Source organism: Thrips palmi, unplaced genomic scaffold (assembly GCF_012932325.1).
Source record: "Thrips palmi isolate BJ-2018 unplaced genomic scaffold, TpBJ-2018v1 HiC_scaffold_11, whole genome shotgun sequence".
Classification (NCBI taxonomy): domain Eukaryota; kingdom Metazoa; phylum Arthropoda; class Insecta; order Thysanoptera; family Thripidae; genus Thrips; species Thrips palmi.
The window spans coordinates 3434995-3459398 of record NW_023144622.1 but is presented as its reverse complement, the minus strand read 5'-3'; the positions used below and the strand labels follow the sequence as shown (position 1 = coordinate 3459398).

General features: G+C 59.9%; 1 protein-coding gene across 1 annotated transcript in view; it reads right to left on the bottom strand.

Moving 5' to 3' along the window:
- Positions 1-20656, bottom strand: part of LOC117639457 — a 36272-nt gene extending 15616 nt beyond the window's left edge. Inside the window, exon 1 of the mRNA XM_034375128.1 lies at positions 20178-20656. The gene's annotated coding sequence lies outside the window, so the exon portion shown is untranslated. The remainder of the gene's footprint in view (positions 1-20177) is intronic.
- Between the last annotated feature and the right edge of the window lie 3748 nt (positions 20657-24404).

The window sequence follows — 24404 nt, the reverse complement described above, 5'->3', positions numbered from 1 at the left end:
AATTCTAAATTAATTTCTGATATCTCTCTTTTTTTATAGAAAAACCTCGTTTAGTTGAGCGTGCTGTGTGCTGTTCTCGAGATACGACCACCGACATCACTTGGGTGCGCGAGAGGGATAGCCACCGGAGCCCCTGCGAACTGCCGGGTAGGCCAGGCCGCAAGGCAGCCCCGCTCGGCAGGACGGCCTGCCTCGCATTACCATTAAGGGCTCGGCGCTCCATTCCGAGAGTCCTTTCCGTCGCTCTGTCTCTCTCGCACTCGAGGGTCGTTCCACGCGGGTGCGAGAGAGACAGAGCGAAGCGCGTCTCGCCGTCTTCCTGGAGCGGCTTCCACAGAGACATATCACGATGAGTCGCCGAAAAGCGCGAGTCAATTCGTCTCATCCGGTTCTCTGTCTCACTCTCTCGCACTGCCGATGCGGGACGCGCCGCGAGTGCGAGAGAGACAGAGCGACGCGTGTGGTGCACGCCACTGCACACAGCCCTCCCAATTAAATAACTAAATGTGGAACGGCAATTAGGCGGCCGTGCCAAATAACCTTTCCGCCGCCTCGGCTGGCGCCCCGCCCCGCCCCGCCAGTTCCGCGTGCGGAAGCATTCCGAGTGAAAGGAGCCTTAGCCTATAGCATTTAGAGGTTGGTTCCGCCGGGTGACGCCGCTGCATACGGCTGCTGCGAAAGCGAAAGGACCCGAAGGGCTTCGCGGGGCCCAAAGGACGGGCCGCCCTTTTTCGCTTTTTCGCGACCCCCTCCGGGGCGGGCCGAAGCCGGCCCGCAGTGGGGCCGAAGCAGACCCGAAGCAGAGCGGAGCCAACGCGCCCAAATGGCGCCGCACTTACCGCATTTCGCACTTTCGGACGCCAATCGCAGATCGCCACCCACGGCGGAAGGAAACTCCATTCCCGGAGGCCTCTCCGTTCACCGTGGTCAGAAAAATTTAGACAGTTTCTCTTGGAGGAGGCCGTCAACCAGTGCTGACCTTTCTGCCATTTCAGCCGGCCGGGCCAAAAGGTTCGCGAGATTCACGGTGTACCGGCCTGCCGACGTCACAGAGCGCAACACTCCACTCCACTGCAAGTGTCTCACTTTTTCCCTCACACATCCCCCATGCATGCAACGCACGGCTACCGCCACGGCGGCCCCAAAAAAATGCGAGAAACGACGTAGGAAATGAACTGGCCGGCGCCGCTGTAGCCAAAGCGGGGCACCCGTCTCTCTCACACCGCCACGGCCGCCGAGTGCGAGAGAGACGGAGCGACGACACTGCGCAGCCTGCCTGCAGCGCGAAACAAGTCTGGCGACGCACTCGTGCCGCAACGCTGCGAGGCTGCACTGCCTTGGCACTGCCTGCTTCTCTTGCCTTCCGGTTCAATCGCCAGGGATCACTGCGCCACGCTGCAGTGTGCCGCGCTGTGCCGCGCTGCGTTACGCGGCCGGGGCGTGGCGACGCGTGGCGAGCCGCGGCCAGGAAGCGTCCTTCTTCCCAAAACCCAGTCAGTCATGAGGGAAGCAATCGCCTTTTAGAGTGCAGTTACGGCCAGCCGGACGCCTCCGTCTCTCTCGCACCGCCGGCCCGGCCCGCGGGTGTGCGAGAGAGACAGACGGAGTGTCCGGAATGAGGCTGAGCGGCGCCGATCGCTCTCAGCACGCCACCTTCCCACGCAGCGACGCGCCGCGGCGTTCGGAGGAAGCGGGCAGTCGGCCCACGGAAGGCCCAGTCGCACAGTGGGCCAGAGGACCGGTGCAGGCGGCCGAAACCCCGGACGCGTTTCGAGCTCCAGAGTCGCTAAATGGACTCGCACCGAACGTGTGACCCCACCAATGGATTGCTCTCCGAACGAGGAATCCATTGGCGGGGTCACACGCTCGGTTCGAGTCCTGTTTACCGAGCCCAGAGCTAAGCACTAAGTACTTCCAGTCCAAAACTCGTTCCCTTTTTCCAGCCGGTGAGTCCCTTTGCGGTGTAGGGCCGGCCAGGACAGCCACCCGGGCAGCAGCCGGAAACGGAGGTAATGCAAAGAAGGCCCAGCAATGCAGCGGGGCGCCACCGAGGGAGGGAGGGGGGGGGCACAGCGGGCAGCGCCGCAGAATCGCAGATCGAACCGTTCCGGTTTCACTCAGGAGAGACTACAGCTCCTCGAAACACGGACCGAGGCTAGACCAACCAGGCCGGCCGGCCGGCCCACTGGACAGGCCACCGTCCGAAACACATTAGTCAGCCCTCGTGGCCATCATCTCCTGCAAAGAACCTTTTTTAGAATTTTTCCGACAGAGTCGCCAAGCCAAAGACGCGCGCGCGGGACTCGGTCCAGACGAAAAAGACTCGCCTATCAGCGTGAGCATCGGACGCGGCAGGACTCCCATCGTTTGCCGACAGAAATTTTTTAATTATTCGGGGGGAACTTTTCCCTCTTCCCTCGCGGCAGCGCGGCCAAGCAGGCAGCCTGCGCGTGAGATACAGGTTTTGGCGGACACCCGACAATGCCAGTGCAGTGCAGGCCTTTCTCTCTCTCTCTCTCTCTCTCTCTCTCTCTCTCTCTCTCTCTCTCTCTCTCTCTCTCTCTCTCTCTCTCTCTCTCTCCGGACTTTTCATCAAGCCTCCTCCTCATCCCAGTGCAGCCACGCGGAATGGGAGCAGTAAGTGCACCCAGATGCGGCACTTGAAATGCACCACAAGCACTGCAGTGGTGCAGCAGCCCACAGTGTGCAGCCTGCCCCGCAGCCTGCCGAGAAAGGCGAACAGCACCCACTCTTCGCACTTTTACACCGACCACGTGTGTGTGTGTGTGTGTGTGTGTGTGTGTGTGTGTGTGTGTGTGTGTGTGTGTTCCATCTTTTCCAGTCCAGCGGTCTTGCTCCAACGCGGTACTCACAGGGCGAAAGAGAGAAGGTAGACAGAGACCCCAGACGACTCCTCGAAGTCGTTCGAGTCGCCCACCACGACGACGTAGTAAGTGCGACGTGTGCGACGAGGCGGTGTGGAATCGTACGAGCGCAAATACATGACGCACGACTGCGTTCCGCGAGTCGCACACACCGCGTCGTCCCCATCGGACGTACACGACGTCTTTCCCGGCCGAGGAAAAATTCCGCGCCACCGCCACCTGTGCAAGCCGCCAACCAACACGTGCCTACACGTGCGGAATGGCTGCTTTTGTGTGAGTGTCTGGCCACGTCTGTGAGTGTCTGGCCACGTCTGTGAGTGTCTGGCTTCGTCTGTGTGAGTGAAGCCACGTCTCAGTGAGTGTCAGGCTACGACTCTGTGTGTCTAGCCACGTCTGTGTGAGTGTAGCCACGTCTCAGTGAGTGTCTGGCTACGACTCTGTGTGTGTCTAGTAACGTCAGTGAGGGTCTACCTACGTTTGAGTCCGTGTGAGTGTGTCTAGCAACGTCAGGGAGTGAAAGACACCTGTCGGTGAGGGTTTCAACCGTTTCCCCGACCTGGGCTATCAATACACCCAGGCGTGGAGCGGTCGACCGACCCGTCCCTCCAATATCGAGCCCGAAACAAGAACACACACAGAGCGAAAGAAGAGAGAGAGAGAGAGAGAGAGAGAGAGAGAGAGAGAGAGAGAGAGAGAGAGAGAGAGAGAGAGAGAGAGAGAGAGAGAGAGAGAGAGAGAGAGAGAGAGAGAGAGAGAGAGAGAGAAAGCAGCCAGATACGCCTTTCTGCGGCCGGCCGGCGATCTGACAGGACAGCGGCGCGCCGCCTGGCCCGAGGCCTGGCCGCTCCGGTCGCGCAGACTCGCGAGCGACTCGCGGGCAGTGCAGTGCAGTGCCGTTGCGCCGACCCGGCCGGCCAGCAGACTCATTCCGAGAGTCGTTTTCGCCGCCCTGTCTCGCTCGCACTCAAGGGGCGTCCCATGAGAGAGACAGACAGACTCTCGGAATCAGTGTGCAGCCAGACACACCCAGAGTGCCCGCGGGAAAGGCGAGCATCTCTGCAGTCGTTGCAGTGTGGTGGAAGTCCTGCCGTGGTCCCAGTGTGGCATCAGTCAGGCAGTGCAAACAACAGGGCACAGGGCAACAAGCCCCCCAACTAACCGCGGCCCCCGTTGTTCCGATCCGTCCGTCCCGGCGGCCACGTCACTGGGATCAGATTGACGTATTGCAGGTCCCGCTGCGCCGTGGCTGCGCGGCTCCGCGGCCCCGCGGTCGTGAGAGCCCCCGACCGATACCAAAACCGAACCGAACCGCAGGACAATGGGGCTGCAGTCTCCGGCAGTGCCAACACACCGGCCCGAAATGCGACCGGGATGGCTTTCCGGCCTCTTGCATTGTGCAGGCATTGGCACACCTGCCGGCCGCGGTTCCACGAGTTTCTAAAACCCCCTGTGTTCGTCGGACCCGCAGAGTATTCAAAGGTGAATTTCCGACGTTTGGTCCTGTGTAATTGTCAGAGCGGGCCCCGCCTTCGAGATTTAATAGCGAGCCAAATTAAAGAGTGAGCAAAAATAAAGGAGTGGAGGTTCGAACCGCGTTGCCTCGCGTGCGATCGCCAAGCAGCTCCTTCCGTCGGGCCAGCAGCAAGGCGCCATTACCTGAAACACAAAACAAGTTTCATTATCCGGGCTGCACTACACACGCCAGGGAGGAGACGCTGTCCATAAGCCCCAGCAGGACACGCCGCAAGGCCGCCGCCATACCACTGGCAGGGCGAGACCATTCGTTTCCAGTGTGCGTCACGGTCCGGGATTCCAAATCCGCGGACGCGCGTCCAAGCCAGGCCCGTTCGAGGCCGGAAACTTTTTGGAGCCCGAGGCCGGAGGGGTTAAAAAAGGGCCCGCAAGGGCGTACCTGTCAGAGAGAATGGCGGGGCGGGGCGGGGCGGGGCGGGGCGGGGCGCGACCTACAAAGTGACACACTGCGTCCCGCGGACACAATGGACCAGTGTGGCGTGTCCGATCCGCTGGACCAATGGACCTCTGCGCCCACGCCCCCGTCCAGCCGCACAGTGGGCCAGAAGACCGTCGCTGGTGGCCAAAAACTCTAAACGCGTTTTGAGCCGGCAGCTGGAAGAACAGGGAAAACTTTTTCGGTAGGTAAGAGGGCAGGGAAAACTATTCCGCCAGCTAGGTGAGCAGGGAAAACTTTTTCGGTAGGTGGGAGGGCAGGGAAAACTATTCCAGCAGCTTGGGAGGGCAAGGAAAAACTATTCCGGCAGCTAAGAGGGCAGGGAAAACTATTCCGGCAGCTTAGAGGGCAGGGAAAACTATTCCGGCAGCTTAGAGGGCAGGGAAAACTATTCCGGCAGCTTAGAGGGCAGGGAAAACTATTCCGGCAGCTTAGAGGGCAGGGAAAACTATTCCGGCAGCTTGGGCAGAATACCGCGCTAGAGGGCAAAAACTATTCCGGCAGCTAGAGGGCAGGGAAAACTATTCCGGCAGCTTAGAGGGCAGGGAAAACTATTCCGGCAGCTTAGAGGGCAGGGAAAACTATTCCGGCAGCTTAGAGGGCAGGGAAAAACTATTCCGGCAGCTTAGAGGGCAGGGAAAACTATTCCGGCAGCTTAGAGGCAGGGAAAACTATTCCGGCAGCTTAGAGGGCAGGGAAAACTATTCCGGCAGCTTAGAGGGCAGGAAAACTTTTCCCAGCTTAGAGGCAGGAAGACAACTATTCCGGCAGCTAGAGGGCAGGGAAAACTATTCGGCAGCTAGAGGGCGGGGAAAACTTCCGGCAGCGGGGCAGCGACAAGCAGGCAGTTAGAGGCAGGAAAAACTTTCCGGCAGCTTAGAGGGCAGGGGTAAACACCGGCAGCAAGGGCAGGAAACTGTCCAGCTAGAGGGCAGGGAACTATCGGCGCTAGAGGGCCGGGGACTATTCGCACTGGCGGCGGAAAACTATTCCAGTTGTGGGCAGGGGGACCAATATTCCGGCGCGCTTAGAGGCAGGGACCCGGCGCTTAGAGGCCAGGAAAATTTATTCGGAGCTGAGCGGCAGGGAAAACTATTCCGGAGCTTAGAGGGCAGGGAAAACTATTCCGCAGCTAGAGGGCAGGGAAAACTATTTCCGGCGTTAGAGGGCAGGGAAAACTATTCCGGCAGCTTAGGGGCAGGGAAAACTATTCCGGCAGCTTAGAGGGCAGGGAAAACTATTCCGGCAGCTTAGAGGGCAGGGAAAACTATTCCGGCAGCTTAGAGGGCAGGGAAAACTATTCCGGCAGCTTAGAGGGCAGGGAAAACTATTCCGGCAGCTTAGAGGGCAGGGAAACTATTCGCAGCTTAGAGGGCAGGGAACTATTCCGGCAGCTTAGAGGGCAGGGAAAACTATTCCGGCAGCTTAGAGGCAGGGAAAACTATTCCGGCAGCTTAGAGGCAGGGAAACTATTCCGGCAGCTTAGAGGGCAGGAAAACTATTCCGGCAGCTTAGAGGGCAGGGAAAACTATTCCGGCAGCTTAGAGGGCAGGGAAAACTATTCCGGCAGCTTAGAGGGCAGGGAAAACTATTCCGGCAGCTTAGAGGGCAGGGAAAACTATTCCGGCAGCTTAGAGGGCAGGGAAAACTATTCCGGCAGCTTAGAGGGCAGGGAAAACTATTCCGGCAGCTTAGAGGGCAGGGAAAACTATTCCGGCAGCTTAGAGGGCAGGGAAAACTATTCCGGCAGCTTAGAGGGCAGGGAAAACTATTCCGGCAGCTTAGAGGGCAGGGAAAACTATTCCGGCAGCTTAGAGGGCAGGGAAAACTATTCCGGCAGCTTAGAGGGCAGGGAAAACTATTCCGGCAGCTTAGAGGGCAGGGAAAACTATTCCGGCAGCTTAGAGGGCAGGGAAAACTATTCCGGCAGCTTAGAGGGCAGGGAAAACTATTCCGGCAGCTGGGAGCTTCCAGCTGCGAAACGAACAAAGGTAGGCAGGGATTGCAGTGACAACGCGCCGACTGGACCGACTAACCTAACCAGCGCCGCTTTTCAGGCGCCGAATCGTTAATCAGCGTTTAACGCACAAAGGCCAAGGCAACAAGGGCAGTGCATCCGAGCGGCTTAATAGGCTTCTGTCTCATTGCCTCGTTGGACAAACTCGTCTTTCCACTGTCAACGCCAAATCCGCCAGGCCCGTCCAAGCACTTCGTCTTGCTGGCAAAGCCAGTGGCACTCATCGCCCGCTTTCCGTCATTCAGTGGATCCGTTCATTCAATCCCGGTTTCATAAGTAGCTGTAGCTTCATTAGCGTGGCAGCCCTGGGGTTTGAGTGACGTGCCGTGCCCCGCTGCCCTGCCTGCGGTCTGTGACGGCACAACGACACATGCCGTGCATGCCTGTGTGCGGAAGCGCGCAGCCACACACACAGCAAGGGTCACCCTGATTGCACGCGCAGGATCAAGGCGAGGCTCGTCCAAACAAAACGACGTCCAACTCGCAAACTCTGTAATTTGCATCGGTTCGGTGCTGTGGCGTGCCTATGCCCTGCCGTGCTGGGCCGTTCGACCTCAGAGCCACCCGGGCTGCAGCGCCGCCAACCTCCAGCGGACAGCAGAATCGCGCTCGGGGCTCGCGGCTCGGCATACATCACTTTCACCACCAACCGACCGGCCGACCGACCGGGTGGGTGGCTGGGTGTTGGTGAGCCCAGCGCGCGGACCCAAGGAGTACAAAAATTTAAAACATAAATAAAGAAGAACAAAAACGGGCAGGAGAGAGAAGAAGGGAGAAGAACGCAAAACAGAAGGCAGGGTCTGCGTGCGAGATTCATTTCTGGTCTAGTTTATCATGTTTCTATAGAAGAAGACGCAGTCCAAGAAGACTGGTTTCAACTTATGCGAAGTTTTTGGGTGGTTTTCACTGTGTTCTGTTTCTGACTCGCGGCGGTGAAGGGGCGCCTCTGTGCGCGTGGGAGAAAGAGAGAGAATCATAAAAAAATGAATGGGGGGGATGGGGGCAGACTTTGGCCTCTAAACCACGCCTAAGCGTTTGCAACAATAACTCGCATGAATCGGCCCAATCAGAGTGGCGCAATCGTGCAATCCGTGCACATCGGACTGCCCCCCTCCCCTCCCCCGGGCGGGCCGGCGGCGGGGCGGCCTTGATGCGCACCCACACCCACCTACACTGCCCTGTCCTCAGCCGGACCCGCGCTGCTCCAGTTAGCCAACGCCCCTTCGCGGAATCCGATCACGTCGCTCTGTCTCTCTCGCACCCAGAGGCGACGCCCCGCGAGTGCGAGAGAGACAGAGCGACTCTGGTGCAGCGCCGCAGCAATGCCGACAGTTTCGTTTTTCCCAGCACAAAAATCAATCACTCTTTGCCCCGGGACCATAACCACCAACGACAGGCAATTTGCCCGCAGTGCACTTGCTGTGCGTGATGGACGCGGTGCACCTACACTGCCGCCAGATTTTCCAGTGGGTCCTACTGCCGCACTGAGATTGAAATAAGTGAGGAATATTCCTGATCCAAAATGTGTCCCCGTGACCGAGATAGTCGGCAGCGCAAGGAGAGCACAACAAAGACAGAACGCCCTTGAAGCACGTACACCAGCACCTTGCGGTCAAGCCGCGACATGTTAAACGCAGTGAGGAGAGGGGGGGGGGAGTCTGACGGATGTTCAAGAGCCCAAGCCCCGTCGCCACCTTTACGACCAGCTTGACTTTCGCCCTGCTCTTTCCAAACCGTGCCGCCATTAAGGAACCGGCTAGGTACCACCACGTTTTGCACTAGCATTCCCACACACGCACACACACCAACACACACAGCGGAAAGAATAGCCAACAACTACTTTTCAAAAATCGAAATCAGATTTCCAGAGTGTGCCCGCGCGGCGTGGGCCAACGCGTGATTAGCTCGCTTGTCGTCGGAACTCCGAAGAGGACCAGCGATTCGTCTTGTCGTCCCTTTCATGCACGGGCATCTCTCTCTCTCTCTCGCACTCGTGGGGCGGCATGGGAGCGAGAGAGACAGTGTTGGTAAAACGGATGCAGTGAGGCCCAAGCGTGCGCGATAGCGACACCGTTTTATCGCGAGTGAAAGGACGGGCCGCGGTGTGGCACTAAAGGTGAGGCCAGCCTCAAAGCCCACCCGCGGCCACCACACTGCAAGGGTTGCTTCGGCAAGTCCTCCATCGATGCGGGCGGGGAGGGTAAAAAATGTCACGTCACCTTTCAAATTTCCACGAGGAATTTTTGGCAGAACCTTCGTTTTTAACACGAGTACAAGTGCACTGCTATATTTTTTTTTCTGAAGAGTATACAGGTTGCCGTCCGGCCCTTCCAGCGGCTCCAGCGGCGACAAAACCGACATTCCAGGCGTTCAACTAACAGCGGTGCAGTCGCACTGGAGAAACACGCTCGGGGAAGCTCGCTGGAATGCGTCCAGAAAATAAACGCCGGCGCGTCTGGATCGCCAGGACTTTCTCCAGCATTCGACACATTTTGCTCTTCTTTCGCCTCACCTTCACGCCGCTCTTCACATTTGCCGCGGGCACGCCATTTCAGTTTTGTAGCGTTCAGTAAATGTTGCTTTTATTTTTTATATTCGCCCCCCACCAGAGGCGGGCCAGGGGGCGGGCCCAGGGGGGTCGAGGTTCAACAGTCGGATGCAGCACCACTGCAAGTCACGCGACGCGGAAGTGACCCTGGCTGCACAGTCAATCTGCCGTTCGAGAGCTCGTTCGAGAGCCTGCCGGGAGGACACCGAACAACACCGAGGCGAATCGCACTGAGTCGTCACATTTCCAACTTTATCGAATGAATGTCGTTCCAAAACAGAATCACAACAACGACTCATTGTTATTTTTTTAAGCAATGACTTAAAAATATTTGCAGGTTTCTTTGAGTTTTAAGGCTTGCTTTACTACAGAATTTTTTTTCAATTTTATCAAAATTAAATTACTAGCCTTTTTAAGTCAACGCAATGAATTTTAATTCAATTTTTGTTGCATTTTTTCAATGTCTTGGAGGTTGTGTTGTAGTAAAATCTTTTTCTCAATTTCTTCTTTTTCTTTCTTACGTGCAAGATGTTTTTTTTTCTCTCTTCTTTCCGGTGTACGTGAGGCCGGTCACTGGGTCGCCGGTCGCGTCCGCCCAGTGTAATGAAAGGCATCAATAAAGCGACACGCGGCTGTAAACTAGAACCGACACACGGCATCAGTGCCCTTTGCAGAGAGAGGAAAACGTGCGAAAATAAAATAGAACCGGTTCCAAATTAAACCCCAGACGTGGTGTTACGTGACGGATAGGCTGTCGCTACCGAAAAGGAAGTCAAACCATCGATTCAAAACCGCGACACGCAAACTCCGTCAGTTGCTCTTCCCGATATCGAACGCCAATAGGACCTATATAGACATGAACAATATTTCAAGTCATCGATATTTGACCTAGATTTCTTTTTCAAGAGTGGCACGGACGGCGAGCCCCACAAGTAGGCAGTGTAGTATACGTCGAGGCGACGATGGACGACGGCGATGGACTGGCGCAGAATGGCACTAGCCCGTTCCGTTATGAGATGATTGCCTGGGAGATGCCATGCCATGCCGAGCCGCGCCGTGCCGCGTGCGAGTGCCACACATTCGCTTCAGTGTCGCACGGCGGCGAACCCGACCAAAAAACCCGGTTCTAAATGACATGCGAAATTTTTGGTGTCAATTCATTTTAAAGAATTCGTTGCCATTGTTAAACCTTTTCATTCTATGAGTAAACGTTGCTTGTTTTTCATTTCTAAACAATGTTTTTGATTAAAAAAATTTTAACTGTTTAACTGCCATTTTGAAGCAGACACACCAGACGAGCTATTTTTCTGTCAAAAATGACATCAATCCGCTCAGCGCGCTTCCTCAAAGACCCAGCGTGACGTTACTTGCCTGCATGCATGCCAGACCTTTGCGTTTCGCTTGCACAGCTCCAATTCCGTCACCGCATCGCCAAGGCATCGCCCTTACTTACAGTGCGGCCACACCATCTCTCCCTTTCTTCCGTTTTCTCTTCCTGCACTGCAGCTAGCCGGCCGGCCGGCCGGCTACCCGGCGAACGCGACAAGGCGCTCAAACCGGGTCAGAAAGAGGAAACAGACTCGATCCACGACGCACGTCGCCATCTCCATACACTGCAATTTCGCAAACGAGTGTGCAGTCGGAATGCCTAGCGGGCAGGCAGGCAGGATGGCCGCAAGCGGATATACAAGGCGAGCCCACTCGCTACATTCACAATTTCTACCGTTTGAGGCGCGCAGTGCAGTGCGTGTAGTTCGAAAGTGCATCGCAGCGTTCGACTGTCGCGGCAGACTCTCTCTCTCTCTCTCTCTCTCTCTCTCTGCACTGGCGTCGCCTCGGGTGCGAGAGAGACAGCGCGACGACCCGTCCGGTTGGCCGGACTGCCCGGTACCGTTTCGGCTCCTGTCCCCCCAGCGTGTGAGCCATCGGTCTTCCCCACTCTGGAGCGCCCTGGAGCTTCCCCCGCGTGGCCGCAGCCTGGCCGCGTCCTTGGCGGCCACGGTCTCCGCCGTTCCAGCGAGCCAAGCGAGCCAAAACCCTCCGCTGGGTGGGCGCTGAGTCACTGTCCAGCACAGTCCGTCTCTCTCGCACTCGCTCGCACCCCTGGGCCCGGACAACGAGTGCGAGAGAGACAGACAGAGGTTCGGCCCGCTGGACGCTGCGACGCGGCGACGCGACCGCGCCGTATCGGCCGTCCGGCCAAAGGTTCCGTTACAGTGCAGCAGCGCCAGCCTGGCGCAGCCCGCGCAGCCACACGGGGTGTGGAAGCCTTTCCAGTGCCCTCTCCGCGGACAGGGTCCACCCAGCACGGCCTACCCTACACGCAAAGCCGCCGCGTCGCTCACTGCCGAGCCAGCAGCGCAACAATGTACACTGCACACTGTTAAAAATTTGTTTTTCAAATTTTTTGTTGGCGAATACGCACAACTAGGCTGGTGAAAGGTGGCACGTCTAATCTCCCCGAGGTTTCCCCGCCCCTTTCCCTGCTCTCTCTCTCTCTCTCTCTCTCTCTCTCGCACTCACGGGCCGGGCCGCAGGGGTGCGAGAGAGACGGGGCGAGCGCCAGACCAGCACCACAAACACGCACTCCGATATGAACCAATACCAACACAGATAAGTCATGGCACAGCTCCGAGGCGGCATCACTACGCCTAGCCAAAGAGCGCTTCGTCTGGCGGGGCAGAACAGAAATCGAGCACTATAAGTCCACACGCTTGCCAAAAAATGACGTTCTTATTCGCCACAAAAATCCAAATGTAAGAACCTGTAAAACCTAAAAATCCCTAAAAATGGTCTGCTTTGTTCTCCGTCTTCTGACGTGGCTCCTCCGCGCCTCCAAGTCCCCCGAGTCCGCGAGTCCGGCCGCCACTCGTCCGGACGGAGGGGGGACTTGGCGTCGGCAGCAGACGCACAGGGTGGCGCCCGGCCCTACCGCCCTGCCATGCCGCCTTGCCACCGTGCACCGGGTCGCTGCAACACACTCATTACCAGTCTATTTCGGAGCCGAGCGGGGCGGGGTGGGGCGGGGTGGGGTGGGTGGGGCGGGGGGGGTGGGGGGGGGTGGGGTGGGGCGGGAAGGTGGCCTACGCCCTGTAGAGTGCCGTAGCGCGGTGCACACCCTGCCAAGAACAGTCACGCACCAACACTTCCTACATCTTCAATGGTTGTGACCAGACAGTCAAATTTCATGGACTACACTGCAAGGAGTAGTTTCAGCAGAAATGCGCATCAAGCCAGTTGCACGCATTTCAGTACGAATGGACTTTAGCACGACTAATGAACAAATTTTCGGGAAATTCCGGTTGGCCGACGGATTCCATTCCACACGGACGACGCTCTTCGTGGAGGGTGCGGCCGACGCAGCATCGCGGTACCGGAGTAGCGGTCCGTCCGAACCAACAACCAATTCGATGAATCGATTCCAAAGTCCCGCCAGTGTGCCCCGCCAGTGTCTGTCCGACCGTGGCGAGGCGAGGCGAGGCGGCAGTGTGGCGGCAGCGTTATTCAAGCTTTTCAAATCCAGTTTGACAACGTTCCGGGCGCGGCGAGGCGGGGCGGGGCGGGTCGGCCCATCCGCGCCAAAGCCGCACCACACGCTTCGGTTTCTTTATCGAGACGAACCGCACCGCGTGGATCGCGTCGGAGCAGCCGACAGACAAGACCGACTCAATTTTAACACTGTCCAAGGTGCGCGGACGGTTCGACCCCACCATGAGCACGCGTCAAGCACACACGACACACTGCAACCCAGCCAGCAGAGGTCAGACTCGTCCCGCGTGCAAGCACCACCAAGGCAAATGCCAGTGCCAGTGCAGTGCCAGTGCAGTGCAGGGCACTAAGTAGGCTTTCGGCTCGCCGAGCGCAGCGCAGCGCGAGTTGGAGGAACACCTTAATGACTGGCCGTGGCCCTCGCCGCTCGCCAGGACTCTGCAGGACTCGCTGTCCCGGCCCGTCCCGGCCGCCGCGCCGGGACAAAACGTTACAAGTAATGGCCATCTCAGGTCCGCCAATGCCATGCCGTGACAGGAAACGCGCACCCCGCCCCGCCCCGCCCCGCCACGAGGGCCACACCCCAGCCGACTATACACTAAAAACACATACTGCTTGTCGTTGGCCGTGACAGCCGTGCGTACACGTCACCGAGCCCCATCAGCGGGCCCCGCTGAGCATGAACGCACACACACACAGGCAGAGTGTCATCGGCTGCATTTTCACTTTCCGCCGCGTGCGGGTTACACAACCAAAACGGACCGAAAATCCGGCGCGACGTCAGCGGACCAGGAGCTGGAAAGTCGCGGGCCTTGACGGGCGGGGCGGGGCGGGGCGGGGCGGGGCGATCGCCCGCTGCATTGCGCCTAACTGATCTTCATACCCGTCCCGACGCTGTCACCTTCGCCGTGACGTCATCGGCGAGGGCCCCGGAGCGCCGCCGCACGAGGCCGACGACGATGACGACCGGCCGGGGCAACAACTCGCGCCACGGCCAAGACGGCGGCGTGGCGGCTCGGCGCATCCGAGGACGAGGATCGACTTCCGGAGGACTTCCTGGAGGACCCCGCCGACCCCGGCCAACCTCTCAATAAGCGCGGCGCGTCGAGCACGCGCGGGGCCCGCAGGACCCGCCGCAGGACCCGCCGCAGGCCCCCAGGCCCCCAGGCCCCCAGGACCCCAGGACCCAGAGGGCCGTGGCCGTGACCCCGCGGCTCTCGACAAAGTACGCGCAGTGATGCGCCTCGTTGGCAACACTTGAGCCAAGGCACGCGCACCAGTGCAGTGCCGCCACCAGTGGTGCCGCCAGTGGTGCCACCACGCCGACGAGCGTTATTTGAATCCCAAACCGGGCGGGCCGGGCGGACGGGCGGCGGGCGGCCCGGGCCCAGGGCTGCCAGCTTTGCAGAAGTGTGTCACGGCGAGCCGGCGGCGGTGGCGGCGGTGTGGCGGCGGTGGCTGCTCGGCCTGCTCGGCCTGCTCGGGGCTCCAGAGCACCTGCCCGCCGAACTCGCCGATGGCCGTCCCTCCGCGGCTCCGCCTTGCGCGCCGAGCTCGGTCCAACTTCCGGGCCCGGGGTCATCCGTGGAATCCAAGCGGGGCGCCGCCGCGTTAGCGCGGCCCAAGTCCAGCTTCGATGCCTCCGGCGCCTCCTACGGGCGTGGCGGCGGCGGCGAGCAGACGCGGCGGACGGATTCGTCACAACGGCCCCCTGCTCGACGCCCTCTTCAAATTAGAACAGACTTCTTGACGCGCCGCAGCCGTTGCTGTGACACGAGAGGGCCCTGCCCCACGTGGGGCCCACATGCAGCGGGGAGGGGGGGGGGGAGCCAAATCAAGCGTCACTTCCCTCCAGCGCCGTGCCGCGGAGCCGCGCCATTGTGAGCGCATCGCCCTGCCAACCTTGGCAGTGACAACACAACCGTCACGGCGTCACGCTTTTGACCCCCCCCCCCCCTTTCCCCCCTCAAGAGAATAACGGAACGATACAGTTTCCGTTCCGCTGCACCACAGCAACAGATTGGCTCACGCCGACTTTAACCTGCGGGGCTGCTTTTCCGCGCAAACCGTCCGCGACCCGTGACGAGCCGTGACGAACCCACGTGACGGGTCACGACCAGTCACGTGGCGAGTCACGCCTCGTCACGCCGCCAGCGCCGCAGCCTGCTGACCCAGACCCTGGGGCTGGCCTGCGATGTCTCCGAGTCTCAATGTCTTGAAGTCTCCATGTCTTGAGTGTCGATGTCTTGAAGTCTCAATTTAATAATGTCTCAATGACTCGGTTTATCGATGTTTCGATATCTCGATGCAGTTGGCAAGATTATTGGCCTTGCTCTGCGCTAAGCACTCGTGGACTCCCATTTTACAAACGCAGGCTAGCAGTCCTCCTTTCGGGAAGCGTCGACGGGACGATGCAAAAATAGGGCGCGAAAAGCAACACGAAAACAACTCGTTAGTTCGGACCGCCGAATTTTCCGTTCCGTGTCTGGTCGCTACTCGACACACTTCGGCTTCCGGGCTGCACGGCGGCAACACACGCGAGTGCAGAGTGTCAAACGACGTACGATAATCAAAACATGGCGCAAAAAAAAACTAGAGTGGTGGCGGGGGACGCCAAACACAGCAAAAAATAGGCAAAACAACAAAAACAAGGCGAGGTGGAGAGGAAAATTGCGGCCCCCTTACCCACTTGGAGTGGAGGCCATGATTACGGATCATCCCGACAGCGTACAGACAGATTCCGAACAGCGCTTTCGTCGCTCTGTCTCTCTCGCACTCGTGGGGCCGTGGCGTAGGGGTGCGAGAGAGACCCGCAGGCATGGAATCGGGGAGAAGGAAGGAGCACACGGAGTGGCAATGGGAAAGGGGGGCTCAGGCTGTCTCTGTCGCACTCGCGGGGCGTGGCGGAGGGGTGCGAGAGAGACGGTCGTAAAGACACGGTCACGCCTCGAGCCGGCCACCCAAAGCCCTCCCTGCTCCCTGACCACGCTCAAGCAGGATTGTTTCCGAAGGCAGTCCACGCCCCTTCAAAGCCACTGCCCAACGCGGCCAGAGAGACAGACACTTCGGGGTCGGCGGATGGCCGAAAAAGGACTCGAACCGAACGTGTGACCCCACCAATGGACTCCTCGTTCGGAGAGCAATCCATTGGTGGGGTCACACGTTCGGCTCGAGTCCCATTTAGCGGCTCTGGAGCTCAAAACGCGTCCGGGATTTTGAGCGCCTCCTCCGGTCCGGCGGTGTGTCGCTCTGTCTCTCTCGCCCCCTTGCGGAGGGCCCCATGAGTGCGACAGAGAGAGACTGAATCGCTCGGCTGGTGTGGGAAGCGGGGCCGCCCGTTACGCGTGTAATCCCCGCTGGCCGGCCGCGCCGCCCTTCCCACAGACTCATGCGTACGCCACGACGCCACTTACGCCCAGCCGGCCTGGGCTGGCCTGGGCCTGGATCATGCGCACGCCACAATGTGGCACAACGGGGCCTTCCCTTTCGCCGCCTCGCCCCGTCTCTCTCGCACCCCGTCGCCCTCTGCACGGCGCCGCACGAGTGCGAGAGAGACGGAGCGACACGAGGGTCAGGCATCAGGCGGCCGCGGGTCGTCGGGGTGGTGCACGAGTCCCCCAACGACGCAGAACTCCGCCGCTCCGTCTCTCTCGCACCCCTACGGCACGCCCCGTGCGTGCGAGAGAGACAGACAGTCGCTCATTAGCACGCCAGAGTCACCTTGGCGGCCACTCATCCGACGACGTCGTGGAGCACGCGCTTTTTGCGGCGACCGCCGTCGTCGTCGTGGTGGAGTATACACTGCGAGTTTAGCAGTGTAGGGGCAGTCAAAGGCCACGCGCGCGAGCAGCTGAGCACCGCGAGGCACCGCGAAGCGACGCGAAGCGACGTGAGCACCGCGACGACGAAGGACTGTCAGAGGGCCTCTCAGTATGCGCGCCTCGCCCCGGCGCCCCGCCCCGCCCCGCCCCGCCCCGCCCCGTCCCGCCACTCAAAGCGCGGATTACCCAGTCCCAATCCCACAGCAGTTACCGGCCGCCGCCGTTTGAACACGCCTTAAGCCCTTACACGCCCACGGCGTGCGTTTTGTTTTCGTTGGCAGGCAGCCCGCCGCGTCGCGCCGCGTTCCGCTCGCTTCGGCGGCACTGCTGCACTGCAAAGTGTTGCACCAGCCGCGTCGCTCTGTCTCTCTCGCACTCATGCGGCTCTCCGTAAGGGTGCGAGAGAGACAGAGCGACGAATCACCGCGCGGTGCGTTCGTGTCTCCGTGTCATCAGACGCAGAGCGCGGCGCCAACGGCTAGATTACCAGCCGTCTCTCTCGCGCCCGCTCGGGACGCCCCGCGAGTGCGAGAGAGACAGAGCGACGGACACGACTCTCAGTGTGCTGGATGACCACCAAGTCCAGGCCGAACGGCGCGTGAGTGCACCGCGCATCCGGCCGTACGATGCAAGTCTCGAGGTGGGGACAGAAGAGTACACTCTGTGGCAAAACCGAAGGCGGCCAACCCTTGCAGTGTGCCTGCAGTGTGCCTGCAGTGAGCCTGCCCGGGGCGGTCGTTGAACCGCGGGCATAAAGGTGCAGCCGATGCAGCGGAGAGTCGTCGCTCTGTCTCTCTCGCACTCACGGGGGCGTGCCGGCGTGCCGCACAGGTGCGAGAGAGACAGAGCGACTCTGCAGGCGATGCAGCGCCGCGCTCACACTCTGTCGCTCAACGGAAGGCGGTGGAGAGGAAGACGAAGAGAGGGGGAGAGGGGGAGAAAGGAGAGAGAGGGGGAGAGAGAGGGGAATGGAGGCGCAGCAGCAGCAGGGCACCACCGCACGTGTGAGTAAAGAGGGCCACGGACTTTGGAGGTGCAATCAAGCCCGGCCAAATATCTCAGGGGAAGTACCGTACGGACAAACACGTTGCGCTTGGGTGTGTGTGCGTGTGTGAGTGTGTGTGAGTGTGTGTGAGTGTGTGCAAGCAGTGTCCGCGTCCACACTATGAAATGAGCAGGAACATTCATAAAGGCATGGAGATTGGTGGAAATGGCCCGTTTGTCGGGGTTCGAACCAGCGAGGGTGCGCTCCAAAGTCGGAAACGTCCGGCCCCCGATCGGGCATGCGCGGCACTGCCCCGACGCGACAGCCTCACGTCGCGGCGCGTCGCGGCAAAGTAATGAACAACACGGGGTTCCCTTCCAAATGGCCACATCGACTCACATCGACTCACCGCCGCCGTGCGAGATTTAGTACTTTGGTATACGGTCAAAGGGGCTATTTCGGGACATCGCTCTGTCTCTCTCGCACTCGCGGGGCTTTCCGCAGGTGTGAAGCCACAGACAGACAGACAGAGAGGCGTCTGCAGGTGTGCAAACGAAGCTGCAGCCGAAATAGTACTGCCTCAACGACGCGCGGAAATGTGGCAGACTAACGGTGGAAAACCACGACTCGGCCGATGGATTCCCCGTTCAAAGGGCTCCGTACTCCGCACGGCGTGCGGTCGGTGCGAGTCCAATTGGAAGCGCGTCTGCCGTCTGATTCCGAACACTGCTTCGTCGCTCTGTCTCTCTCGCACCCCTACGGACCGCCCCACGAGTGCGAGAGAGACAGAGCGACGAGAGCAGAGCTCGGAATCAGACGGCTGCTGGACTTGTTGCGTCCGCCGGCCTGCAGACCGATGCCACAGAGTCCGTCTCTGTCGCCCTCGCGAGGCGCCCCGTGGGGCCGCAGGGGTGCGAGAGAGACGGAGCCGTTTTGCGGCCGGAAGGCACACTGCGGCCGCTCCTCCGGCGGGCCGACCGAACCATCTTTTGCCGGAATCGAAACACCGAAAACCGCGCGCTGCGGTCGCCGCTCCGTCTCTCTCGCACTCGTGGAGCAGAGCGACAGTCTGCGGCGAGTCTCCCATTCACTGCCACGTAGGAAGTCGGGAGGAAACAGTAACTTGGTTGAATTTGCCATTTTTGATTGGGTTGCGCGTCCCGGCCGCATCATGTAGTACTCCACACGGGATGCTCGTTTGCGTATGGCTCGCTCGCTCGGTCCGCATTGTTGCCCTCCCCCCTCCCCCCCCTCCCCCGGATGTGGCCCAACGGCACAACCATGGGCCCAACGCGCACAATGCTCGAGGCTCGCGGTCGGCAGACTGATTCGCTCAGTCTCTCTCGCACTCATGGGGCGTCCCGTATAGGTGCGAGAGAGACAGAGCGACGACTCTCGGAATGAGTCTGCTAGGCCGATGCATTGCGATGCATTCTTGTTGGCTAAGGTCAAGGGCGGCGGGACGGTCCGACGGCCGCCGTCAATGCACTAGTAAAACGAGTAAAGCGATACTTACAGCGTGCCGGCCACGCCATTCGCACGGCGGCACGGCCGGCGGGGCATTTTCTCATTTTCTCATAGCGCGCGGCGCGCAGCCCAAAGCCCCGCGTGTCTCAGACAGCGTTCCCACGGAAAAGGGAAAAAGGAAAAGGAAAAGTCATCCGGGAGAGAAATTGAGTGCAGGAAGGAAGCTGGATCCGACGACTGCCAAAATCAGTTCGGAGTTCAAGAACACCTCGTCTTTTTATTTTCAACATTCGCCCAGACCATTCGTTTTTATTTTTCGTTCCAGGGAACGACTTGGACCCGTCGATGCACTGTTTTTTCGACAGCAGCAGACTGATTCCGAGAGTCGTCGCTCTGTCTCTCTCGCACCCTTACGGGACGCCCCACGAGTGCGAGAGAGACAGAGCGACGACTCTCGCAATCAGTCTGCTGGGTCAAAGTCAGAGGGGCATCCGTCCCTCGACTTTCCAGTGGGGTGGCGCGTTATCGCACTGGCCAGGACATCTGGCAAAGCACGTCGGCTATTTTCCACCAGACTTATCGCGGCTGGGTTGGGCCGAGTCGAGCGTGAAACAGCGTCCCTCTCTGTCTCGCACTACGCGTACCACGCACCGCTGCAGCAGTGCAGTGGCAGTGCGGTGCGCAGCCCTAAGGGGCCCAAGGGTCAACGCGGCGGCCGGAATGTTCCGCGTCCCCGCCTACACTGTCGAGTTCGACAACTTGAGAACGGCGCGCTATGAGAAAATGAGAAAATGCCCCGTGGGGGTGCGAGAGAGACGCCTCCCCCGGCCTCCAGGGAGGGCGCCGCCCTTGCGCCGCCCGCCCCCCGCTTGCAGTGTGCACGCAGCCAGTGCAGCAGCACTTGAGGCTTCTGCCCCGCCGCTCCGCCTCTGGATCGTAAAACACCAAGGGGGGAGGCCACCGCACTAAAAATAGAAAAATCTCGTTCGCGCTCACCTGTCTTGTTGGAGGAGCCGGTCAGTGACTGGCGGAGGTATCCTTTCCGGAGCTTGCCGCGACTTGGCGTATCCTCTCAGTATTCGGGCGCCGTATCCACAGTGGCGTGCTCGCTTTGGTGCACTGGCACTCACTCACTCGCACTCACTCGGCACCACACTGTCGGTGCAGACGACGCTCTGTCGCGTCCCGGCGGTCGCGGCGCGCGTCACGGCACCGACACCTGTGTTGACACGGTTCACAGTGTGCGCACGCTCCGCGCGCGCTCATCCCCATGACACCGCCGATGCGCAGACACACGCGCACGGGCTCACGTACATTCACGCACTCGTCACACACACAGGGCCGAGGTCCGGCTTCCGCGAGGGCTGGCGACGATGGCGGTTGGAAGTGGCCGGAGGCAGGGCTGGCGGCAAGTCACGCTGCACACGCCACGACACTGTGACACTGACACTTCGCGCGGTGCACGCGCCACGCTGCGGCACGCGGCGGCACGGCGACGCGGCGGCGGGAACGACCTCTCGGCTCAGCAGCCAAGCTGCGAATGCTGGCTGGCGGCTCGGTCGCCGGCTCAGCCGCCCGGCCGCCCCGCCGTGCCGGTGCGGCGGCGCGACCAGCAGCCGGCCGCCCAGACCGAGCTGGCGACAGGCGGCAGCCCCGCCGCCCCCTCCCCCCCCCGCCGGCCCTGCTGCCCGCAGTCCCGCAGCGCCTGGTGCCCCCGCCCCCTCCCCAACCCCCGCCGGTGTGTTTGGCTGCCCGGCTGCATTCTCAACCCCCCTCTCCGCTCTCCTCCTCCGGTTACCCTTCTTCTCCGTCAAACCGAACGAACCGACCAACCTCTCCAGCGCGGCCGAGGCGGGGCCGGCAGGCCGGGCAGGCTGCGTCCAGCCCGTGGGACAGCTTGACGTCCTTTCTTGCAGGGCCATTTAGGACCCGTTCGTCCACCTCCCCGGTGCTGCCGGTGCTGGTGCACTCCGGCGCGGTGCTGCGGTGCCGCTGGCCGACTTGGCGGACTTGGTCGGCTTGAACCGATTCAGCGACGGAATGCGGCGGCGGATTCATTTCGGGGATCACTGACCGCGCCGCGGGTTCAAATCCAACCGCCTGCCCGCTTTATGGGTTCGGAGGACCGGCCGGATCCAGGGGGGAGGGAGTGAGAGAGAGAGGGGGGCGAATTTGGCGGAGCGCCGTGTGCAGGGTGCGTCGCTCTGTCTCTCTCGCACTCGTGGGGCGCTGCGGCGTGCCCTGAGGGTGCGAGAGAGACAGAGCGATCGCGGAATCTCAAGATAAGGCGCTGACTGCCTGGATGGACACGCTATCGAGGAGGCATGCCTGGCGTTCGCTTGTCGCCTCGCTGCCGTGGCACTTCTTTACCTCACGGTCGTGTGTCTGCCTGTACTTCCCTGTGGCTGGGCGACGCAGACTGATTCCGAGAGTCGTTTTCGTCGCTCTGTGTCTCTGGCCTGGACGCAACGCCCCATGAGTGCGACAGAGACGGAGCAGCATGCTGGCTGCGGGTAGGCGAGGGAGTGAGGGGGTGGTAGTTATCCCCCAGCGTGGCTCGGGTGCATGCCCTGGTAGCCCTGGTCAGCAGCAGGCCAACTCGACAAGGCGATTTCGCCATCTAAAACACATTATTGCCCTCCGAGAGTCCGACCGAACGCGCACTTGCTGTGTACTATCGTGCACTTAGCGCCCTCTCACAGTGGGCGTTACACAGTACTGGCCCTCCGTCCCAGCACAGCGAAGCCTGGCTGGCCTGGGATAGGCCTGGATGATTCTGGTCGCGCTTGACCTATTCTCCAAATGATCTCGCGATGCAGTATTTAGTCGGAGGCGGTTTTTAAAGTCCCTCGGTTTTAACGACAGAGAGACAGGGGTATCGATTTGGAGTCGGTAAGTTACCCGCAGAAAAATACAGTGGACGGTCGAAGGTGCCACGTTTGTGCTTGGCACTACTCCGCGTCGCCAGCTTTACTTTCAACTCAAGCTCGGAGTTTCTATCACCATCGACGAGCACCCGTGACTTCCCTGCACACTGCCAGCTCGACCAGCTCTCCCGCAGCGACTGCGAGAGCGGCTCGTCGCTCTGTCTCTCTCGCACCCTTCCGGGGTTCCCCGTGAGTGCGACAGAGACAGACGGCTCTTGTATTTGGAACGATGTGCGTTTCCCTCCGTGCGGTTCGACCAATCGGCAGCGGTTCGGCTTGGCACGAGCGACGCCAGCAGACTGAGAGTCTGTCTCTCTCGCACCCACACGGCACGCGCCATGAGTGCGAGGGAGACAGAGCGACGACTCTGCGGCGACCACCGGAACCGGAACGACTCGGCCTGACTCGGCCGCGCGTCAACGTGGGAGCGCCGCAGCCGTCTCTCTCGCACTCATTCCGTGCCGTGGGGGCACCGTAGGGGTGCGAGCGAGACGGAGAGACGACCGCCGAGATGAAAGTTTTGGCGGGAAATGAAGCGAAGACTTTGAACGCGTTCCAGTTGCGTGGCACCGCAGCCCGACGCAACGCGACGCAACGACCGTGGCGACGACACCGCAAAAGCCTCCTTCTGACCGACGCCACCGACGGCATGCCACTCACAGCAATAATATTGGCGCCAATTTCGCCCGCCACAAACCAAAATTCGTCCAAATTCAAAAAAAAATTAACTTTTTTTTATGAAACTTAATCACCCTTAATCAGCAAAAAAAAAAAAGTTGAGTGACTTCATCGCCGCACTTTGGAAAAAAAGATGCCTGTACAGAAAATTGCAGAAACGCATGTAAACACGCACCAAATAATCAATTGATCGTATAACAGATGAACTGGAATCGGGCGGGGCTGGTCGGTATGCAGCCCACACGTCCGCGTCGCTAACGCGGCGCTAACGGGGGAATTCCCAGTGTAACACGTCGGGAGGGCTGCCTCCTACACCGTGAGTGGACGTGACTACGTGACGGGCCGCACATGATGGCCGCACCGCCGCGGGACGGAACGGAACGGAACCGAGTCTGCCTCCAGATTAGAGCAAAACGCTTTCGTTCCAGGAGAAAACAACGCGCAGCATAATGACGAGCTCTCGATCGGAACCACACACTGCGAGCCGCACTCGAACTCGAACTCGAACTTGAAGCCGCCTCCATCCAGTGTGACGCAATGTGAGGATAGAGACTCTGGGGGACGTTTTCACTGCCAAACGGTTGCCAACCTGGCAGAGTTGCCTACCTTTGCGCTTGTAGACTAAATTTTCCCCTACTTAGCACCTTTCTACGCTTTTTTCACGCGTGCTGGAATTTTTTTTTTCAACAGTGTACCACACTGTCCGGCCGGGTTCGTCCCCAGACGGTGTGACTATAAACGTGTCGGTGAGCTTCGCGGTTCGAGGAATCGCGAGGCCTCGCGGCGGCCGGCTGGCTCCGTCTCTCTCGCACTCACTAGAGGGGTGCGAGAGAGACGGAGCGTACTTGTTCGGAATCGGTCTAGGACGGGTCGCGATGCTTTCGCGCGGCCACGCAACTTTCTTTGAGGACATGTAACGCGCCTGGCCGTCCGGGAAAGGGACTCGGAAAGGGAGGGCCGAGGGACTAAAGGGCGCGAGATTCGATCGGACGCCTTATCAAGGGCCTTGTCCTCGCGGCGCGTCGCGGCGCGTCCGGCGGCAAGGACACTGCAAGGACGACAAAGGAGAAAACCGGGAGATTCTTGATTTTTTTTATTTTTTAAAGAAGACGACACGTCTTTTTTGTCATCTCGCCGATTGCGGTTTTTCCAACACATCTTCCCACCGTCCGTTATTCCGATAAATAATTAGTCGCACGTTGAATCCGTTATAATTGCGAAATGGATTTCACTGCGGGGGGGAATGCGACGATTATTATTGCAGTTAATTGAAGCAGACTTTCTACCATCTGGCATGTGCGCTAGGACTGGCCTGGCCTGCCTCCAGTTATGTTGAGCACACACAGGGAGGGATTTAGCCGGCGCGCCACTTCGACGTTGCTGCTCGAATTATTTTCCATCTCTCTCTCTCTCTCTCTCTCTCTCTCTCTCTCTCTCTCTCTCTCTCTCTCTCTCTCTCTCTCTCTCTCTCTCTCTCTCTCTCTCTCTCACGTGTAATTGGCGAGGCCATCGGTGCTGCATCGCTGGTGGCGAACGAAGAGCACCACATGGAGCGGCTAGCCTGCTAGAGTCGCTTTCCGTCGGGCGGGCGGGGGCGGGGCGGGGCGGGGCGGGGCGG